Genomic DNA, 8,913 nt, shown 5'->3' on the forward strand with positions numbered 1-8,913 from the left:
TAGAATCACAGGAGCAATCATGACTACCACCATGTAAAACACAGCAGACTAGCAATCCAAGCTCAGCCATCAACAAGGTTAACATCCATACAAGTATCATCAAGCATCCTGAATATCATTCAGATCACCTACCAAATACCAAACCAAGTATCAAACATGGCATCAATTTAATGGTCATAAGACTTGTAAGCACACAATTGTTATCATAAACCAAAGGCAAAGATTCACAGGATTCGAAAATACTTGAGCAGCAATTCATACCTAAATGTATTAAGTCCTCACATCAGCAAAAACGGAAGAAGTGTTGTGAATCGAAGTTGGGAAGTCATCAATTAAGGTTAAAATATATGCCAGTAAATACCAATTTCCTTACCTCAATTGTTGAAGGTTTCACCGCAGTAAAAACTAGATGGGAGATTCAGTGAAGACGGCCACGCATTTGGAGATTTTTTGGGACCACAATCAAATCCGTTTCCTACCACATTTACATTGGTCCCCACCAAAATCTAAAGAAAGATTTGATGCTAACGGAATGATTGCTTTTTGCCCCATCTGCCAAGGATCCACACACGATTTTGGGGAGCTCATTTCACTCTATAAAAAGGAAAGCTAATCGATTGAAAAAGGAGAGAAGAAAAATACCGTCACTCTGCTGAAATCCCAAACGAACCTTACACCGAAAAGCTCCGCTAAAACTCTGTATTTCAACTCTGATTTTCACACTGAAAATCAGGGTTTGAAGAGCTTGACCCCTTCAATCGCGTGCAAAAGGAAATGACAATCAATTAGAGGAGAAAGTTAGAATCAGACAGAAAACAAGGAGTGGATACATAAGGATAGAAAGAAAAGGAAGAAACTTGAAACAACAAGCAAAAGAAGAGGGACAACGTCATACATACTCACCGAAGGTAATCATGGCCGTCAGGTCTTCGTCGGGGCTACGATGCTCCGGCGGAATCTTTCCCTTTTATTTTGCTTAAAAGTGCTTTGACCTTGTATATTGACTCGTTAATTTCTGCTGTTGATTGTGATATAGAAAACGGGTTAGAAGCTAAGATTAGGTTTTCCTTTGAGGTTCCGATTCGCTACTGTTTTCTAGATCCCATCGAGGATTTGGAGGTTTGAGGGGATTGTGGTCGTTTGTCACGTGGGAAGTTTTGAACTTCATGTTCGAGTCCTGGTTTGTTTGAGGATGATCACCGAAGGGTGTTCATCGGTTTCCTTTCAAAAAAATTTCTCTCTCTGCAGTTTTGGATTGGGACCATGCACACGATTTAATAGGGAGAGGATATTTTCCAGAAAGAATGAAGAGTCGTTTTAAGAGAGAGAGACAAAATTATTTTGATTTATTTCTTTGCTTTAAGGGGTGATTGTTTCTTCTTTTAAAATATTATTAAGAGTAAATTAATGTTATTGATGATAGATACTTGGGTGCTGTCAGATTATGTTCCCAAAATCTTTATGATGTTATCAATGAACAATGATGCGCGTGGCGGTAGGTAAACCGAGGCCAACCTTTTCTCTTCTCGGTGGTACCACTTGGCTGAGTAGGAGAGGATTTTGGGCCTTGTGGCCCATCCCGAAAATAACACTACTTTAAGTCCCTTGGGCCTTCTTTGATCCAATGTTTAGGGCCTAACTTTTTATTTATTTCCCAAACATTCCAATTTGGTCTACTTGGTTTATGAGCTATTCTTGATTGTTTTAATTAAAATTAAGATAACATTAATATTAGAAATATTTATTAGTTCGGTTTCGATTACTATTTTCAACTCTTCTTTTTATCTTGTTATAATATTATAATTAGTTAAATGGTGGATTAATGGTTAACGTCAACAAATAATTTACTTTATTTTCTAATAAATAAGTTTGACGTTGGTCTAATACCAAATAGTCTTTCCCAAAAGTATATTAATTCTAAATAAATTCAAATTCACCTTATTTAAATTGTATTCTCTTAAAAATTATTTAATTTAGTTTTGAATGAAAAGGAGAATAGTAAGCCTCCGCTTCACTATCTCTCGACTATTCGAACAATTGGCGTACGCCATATTGCTCAGATTTTCGTCATTCATTTAAAACCCTAAAACTCCATAAAATTAAAATCACTCCACCAATTAATTATAAATTCTAAAAGTTTTATTTTTAATAATTAATCTTTGAATGAAAAGGAGAATAGTGAGCATCCGCTTCATTATCTCTCGATTATTCGAATAATTGGCGTACGCCATATTGCTCGGATTTTCGTCATTCAATTAAAACCCTAATAATCATACAATTTCAAATCAATTTTTCAAATCAAACATAGGTTCTAAATTCAAATTATTTCTAAACTTCAACCATCATATTCAAATAATTTTCCAAATCAACTACAAATTCTAAAACATTTAATTCTAAATTTATGATAATAAAGAGGATAGGAGGCGTACGCCTCACTATCTTTCGATTATTCGAATAATTGGCGTACGCCACATTGCTCGAGTTTTTGTCATCAAACTTAAAACACAATCGAATAAACTCAAATCACCTCTTATATCAAACCCAATTTTACAAAATAAACTATACAACTTCAATAGAGAATGGGAGGCGTACGCCTCACCACTCCTAGATTATTTGAATAATTGGCGTACGCCACCTTGCACAAATCATCGACAAATCCAAACCTACCAACCCAAAATTCAAACTATCTTCATAAATCGAATACAATATCTAAACATATCTTTTTACAATTTAAACCTCGGGTGATAAAAGATGGGAGGCGTACGCCTCACCGTCTCTCGATTATTTGGATAATTGGCGTACGCCATATTGCACAAATTATCGACTTCCGACTAAAACACGTTAAATAAACTTGGATAAGGGAATAGGTGGCGTACGCCTCGTTATTCTTTGAATAAGCAAGTAGGAGGCGTACGCCTCACTACCGTGCGTATTCAACATCCACAAACAAACTTTCAAAACAATTCGAACGAAAAGGGAATAGAAGGCGCACGCCTTATTATTCCTCGAAAGAATTGAACGATTGGTGTACACCATATTGCTCAATCTTTCGTTGTTCCTCAAATCATCAACAAATCAAACCTAACTTCTCGCCCTCGAGCGATCGAAACCAATCAAACCCAAACACGTCAATTCAACTCGTCACCCCCGCGTGACCAAAACCCTTTCAAAAAGAACACTGTCAATCCTTTCTAATGCGCACAACAAACCAGTGCTAGAGCCTCCACCGAGAGTAGACAAGCCAGTGTTTAGCCGTTAGAACGCCGACCTACACAGTCGTTCATCAAAACAAAACACAACCAATATTCGTAGTAGCCCAAACTACGAATGCTCTGATTTCCTTATTGCACCATAAGGATACGTAGGCAGGAGATTGCTGAATCTTCGCGAGCACACTAATAAAAAACCTCCCATTTCCCCCATCCTGAGGTCTTCATCCACATCTATCATCAATTCTAATTACTCGAAGCAAGCAGATAAATAGTCAATTAACAGTCAAATAGCGAAATCAGACTAAAAGGTTCCCGTTGAGTACAACGGACGTGAGGGGTGCTAATACCTTCCCCTTGCGTAATCGACTCCCGAACCCGAATATGGTTGCGACGACCATTATTCTTATTTCTAAAGGTTTTCTCGATATTTTCCTATTCCTTCATTGGAATAAATAAAGTTCGGTGGCGACTCTGTTTCGAACAACATTTTTTTTCGCGTCCTATCGCGAGGGATCGCATTATCATCTTTTTTTGAGGTGCGACAATTACATGCGACTCTATATGACTAATGCACAAATACAAGCTATTCAAAATCCTTTGATTCTTAATAAAATTGGTGTCCCCACAACGACAATAAAGTGGATGAATTTTTCTGAAATGAGTCATCTTATATCAAATGTATATGACTGAGTTTTAGTTTAGTTTACAAGACATAGTTTTTCGTAAATCGTTTTCCCTCTGCTAAGTTGCCCTCCAAATAATTTAAATGGTCGGGTTGTCTTGATTAGACAGATTGCTACTAAGATGCATTTTATACAAGCTTATTTGAAACGAGGGTGTCCTCTACCACCAACATTCGTAGAATGGAGAGAACGTCTTAAGGAAGAAACATCTGAGTGAGAACTTTGCTTTTTTGGATAGGATGCATGAGTTCTAGAAATTAAATGATGTTGAAAAATAATACAATAGAAAAAAGTCTAATGCGAAAAGTTCAATAAATTTAAAAAGATGTCATCGATTTTGATGCATTTTAATCGTATGTACTTCTAATTTTGTTGATTCACTATGTTCATTTTTATTCTTATATCTTCATTTTAAGATGTCCAAACATAATCTAAGCGTATAAATAAAGCATTACTTTTGAAAACAAATTAATTGTTGAGTTTCTAGTAAGAGATGAGTCCTCTTCAATTCTGGACAAATTCTACATAAGAGTTTTTAAATGTTGTGAAACTGAAGTTATTAGACTAAGGTTTTGCTTAAATTGATGCAATGAGATGATATGAAGTGATATGAGATGAAATAGAATAAGATTACATTGTTTGAGTTAATTAAAATCAGATCCAGTATAATAAAAATTTATTATTCTATTTTATTTCATTTCATCACTTTTCATTAGCATTGTTTCCCTTAGATATGAGGAATAAAAAATTACATCACTTTCTACTAGTATTGATCACTTTCTACGAGTATTGTTCCCTTTAATATGAGCAGAATGAAAATTTTCATCACTTTCCATCAGTATTGTTTCTCTTTTATATGAGCAGAATCAAAAACTTACTTTGTTTTTATCGCTAATTATTCAAATAATAAAGTAATAAAATTTCTATTTCACTCTATTCTATTTTTGCTAAATTTCAATAACTCTATTTATCTTAAGATATTAAAATATAATCTAAAATAATATAATAAAATTGTATATCTAACGAACTAGAAATTTTTGTCTTAAAAAATCTAGCATCATACTAACAAAAAATTATTAAAATTTATATATGCAGATGGGTGGCTGACCAATTAAACAAAAAAATATTAAAACATAATAATTTTTAGTTTTATGCTATCTTTACAAGTACTTTGGCGGTGAGCAAGTTGTCCATTTACATATGGATAGTACTGCTTATAAAAAAATAAGAATGGATAAAACCATATATAAAACCAATCCAAAATATCCTGATCCATGTCCAGATCCGCTTGGAGTTTCGCTTCACTTCTCTAGGGTTTCTCAAACGCATTATAGAATCTCTCCACTCTCAGATTTCCTCTATAGATTAAAGAAGCATCGGAGAACTAATTCCGTCGCCGGAAACCGAACGCCGTTGCCGGAAACAAAAAACCTGAACCGAAAAAAATGTCAAGCAAGAAGAAACACAAACGAAAACACAGCGACAGCGATGAAGACGACGACGTTTTCTACTACCGCTACTGCGCTTCGTCCTCAACCCCCAACACCACCACCGGCACCACATCCAGTAATCAACCCCAATCAAAACCGAACAACAAAGGATCATCAATAGGAGGAACAGGTGAACCCTTAGCACCATCAAAATCGACGCTATACGTTTCTAATCTAGATTACTCCCTAACAAACTCCGATCTCCATACGCTCTTCTCTACTTTCGGCCGCATCGCGCGTGTAACCGTTCTCAAAGACCGTCACACGCGCCTAAGCCGCGGTGTCGCGTTTGTCCAATTCGTTTCTCGTAATGACGCCCAACGCGCCGTGGCGGAGATGAATAAGAAGATTCTCAATGGAAGGACTAACTGCTTCTATTGCTGCTGATAATGGACGTGCTTCGGAGTTTATTCGGAAGCGCGTGTACAATACTGAGACTGCTTTGTGTTATGAGTGTGGGGGGCATGGTCATTTGTCGTATGAGTGTCCTAAGAATCAGTTGGGGCCGAGGCCGCGGCCTCAGCCTAAGAAGCCGCGACGGGGATTTAGTGGGCTGAGGGATAGGGATGGGGAGGAGGAAGGTGATGAGGAGGAGGAGGAGGGTGGTCAGATTGCTGCGGAGCAGTTTGACGATAATTGGGCTTCTGTTGTGGATGATGAAGCGGGTGAAAGGTTGCTGGGGAGAAACAGAAATGATGATGAGGGTTTGGACAACAACAAGACGAAGAAGAAAGGGAAGAAAGCTGGGTATTTCAGTGATGAGAGTGATCATGATGATGATGATTGATCATGACTATGTAGCATTGACACTTCAGATTGAAGGTGTGTGTTTGGTATTCCGCATTACCGCATTATTCAACTAGTCCTGTGTGTCGTGTCTATATATGTGCCAGTGTTTCATAGATCTAAATGGCAATTTTTTGTTTTTATCAAGATATGGTGTAATTGATGAAATTGTTTATATGTTGTTGGCTTGGTTGGATGTGTTTATGGTTTTGATCACAAGCACATGTTAGTTATTAGTTATTGTGGTAGTAATTAGTGATAGTGGTGGTGAATTGGTGATGAGCATTTTTGTGTATTCCATATTTTCATAGTTAATGAATGATGACAGACGAGTCTCTTATTTATCGGCTTAATTTAGCATTCGGTTTACCTGTAAAACAGAAAGGAAAAGCCTGTTCGTTATGTTTTTTATTTTGGTTCAGTTAAAACATGTAATGTAATCAAATTGTAACACCCTGGTTTACTTTATGCACATCTTGTTATCATATAAGTAAGGTTTTTAATTACAGTTGTGGTGGTTATGTTATGATATTTGATATGTAGAATATTGTAGTCAGATATAGCTGGATTTGATGTGGTTGTTGAGATCTTGAAAAGCATAGGTTGTAGACTTGTAGTCACAATTACTGTCGCCGTTCTTGTGGAAAGCAGTTTAAAACCATGGGTAACAGTTCTTCTGATTACCTTTACTCTTTGATGTCTACTGAGCATTTTTATGCAGATTGATGAGTATTTCTCAAGTTTCTCTTAGAATGCTTAAATTGCTTCTCCCAGAGAAAATGTGGTATCCTTTTCATGCATAATCACTTGGCTGAGTTGGAGAATAATACCAATTTGTGCCTCACCCTCGACACTAGGCTTTAAATTATAGGTTTAATTATTCTGTAACTTTTTGAACCATGGGCTAATCTTGAATGTCATTGTAATGATATGTAGAAAAAGAAATTGGTTATTGTTATGCTATTTCCTTTCTTTCTGAATTATGGCTTTGAATCGGATTAAGTATAGTTATATTATATGGAGTTTGGGGTCAATTGTTACTGTTGTACTGTTGGTTTTAAGCATTGTTGGTTTTGGATATATCTATAACTCTGAAACCATATTCAGTTGACAGTTATATATAACCGATAGATACCATATTCATGATTGTCTATATACTTTTGTATGCTCATATTTTTTACTAATTGAATCATTGTCTTATGGCACAAGTTAATGAAAATAGTAGAGTTCATATCCTCTATGAATAGGATTAACATGAAGCTTGATTACATAGTACGATAATTGTACTCAGATATAAAGATATTGGGAGTTTTGTGAAATTCAGGATATCGGTTTCTTGAATTTTGTTGAAGTTTGAGCAGATTCAAATAGGATTAATATGGGTGTTCTTGAAGAGGAAGTAGGTAAAAGTTTGGAATTTTTTTTCAAAATAATAATTATTTTTATTTTTTTTTCAAAATAACTAATTATTTATAAAAATTATCAAAATAACCAGGTTTGGTAGAGGATGCGTCAGATGAACTGGGGCACCCTCAATGCATAAAGAGAAGGGGTCAATAGCATTGGCGCATGCATTGCGCTCCTCACGAGGAGGCGCCACTAGCATTGGCGCATGCATTGCGCTCCTCATGAGGAGGCGCCAATACTTGTGGCGCCTGCATTGGGCCTCATGAGGAGGCGTCAATGCTAGTGGCGCCTAGGTGCAATTGGTTGTGTGGGCGCTAATTCATCTGGCTGCATGTGATGGTCATGTGGGCGTCAATCCCTCAAGCGCCCACATGTTTTGTCCGTCTCTATAAATACCACGCATTGGATGCAATATTTTTCACTCAAACTCATCTCCTAATACAATTCAACCACCATCAATTTCAATTTTCCCTGTTTCAACAATGTCTGCATACATTCAAAAACAAAGTGCTGATGTAATATTTTCTGCCGTTGCGGCTCCGGTACAGATTCGACTTTGGAACACAAATATGTTTGAACGTCTTAATCCGACGTTGTACAGTTGGTTAGAGGGAGAAATTGGAGAGGGTGAACGGATTAGAAGAATACAATGGCTTGTGTCCACGTTCAACCAACATGGAGAATTACGCGAATTGGTGGATATTAAGACAGACCAAGACGCTCGTAGGATGATGCATTACATGTTCAAAATTGTTTTGCTGGTTGTAATTGCATAGTTCTTGTATTTGTTATAATTATATGTGTTACTGTTTATGCAATGGTACTTTCCTGACAGACGTCTAATATGAAATAAATTTAATTTTTCATATATTGCAATAGAGGTACATGTAAATTTAGCTGGTTGTGCTCATTCTAACACTAGGACAGTTATTACGATTGTGACCTAGTTGACGGCATGAACTACATAGTCTAACCATTTTGTTCGCCGTATCCATTTCGGTTCGAATTCGGATGCTGTTTGGGCGACCCTTTTTCTTCCTTCGCATAACTTCGTTGTGCCAGACGATGTCCCCTTGATATTCTGGCCAATAATCCTCTTTTGCCACTACAAAAAAACTAATTTTATAAACATTTGAAAGACTGATGATTTTGTAAACTTCAGATAACAAGTATGATGGATCCCTTCGAACCTTTGAGCATGCCGCAAGGACATGGGAGCGGGGGTACGAAAGGCTTGGAACTTTCTGCAGTCGCACTAACCTCTATCTAGTTCGCCTCTGTACTGTCCCATCGGCATGCCCTCATTGTGATCCATGGACTCGACAACACTAAACC

General features: G+C 36.8%; 1 pseudogene; it reads left to right on the forward strand.

Annotated features, from left to right (window-relative positions):
• The first annotated feature begins 5,213 nt into the window (after positions 1-5,213).
• Positions 5,214-6,213, forward strand: LOC127135563 (U11/U12 small nuclear ribonucleoprotein 31 kDa protein-like; annotated as a pseudogene).
• Positions 6,214-8,913: the final 2,700 nt, after the last annotated feature.

The sequence above is a fragment of the Lathyrus oleraceus genome, chromosome 4 (assembly GCF_024323335.1).
Source record: "Lathyrus oleraceus cultivar Zhongwan6 chromosome 4, CAAS_Psat_ZW6_1.0, whole genome shotgun sequence".
In the NCBI taxonomy this organism is placed as follows: Eukaryota; Viridiplantae; Streptophyta; class Magnoliopsida; order Fabales; family Fabaceae; genus Lathyrus; species Lathyrus oleraceus.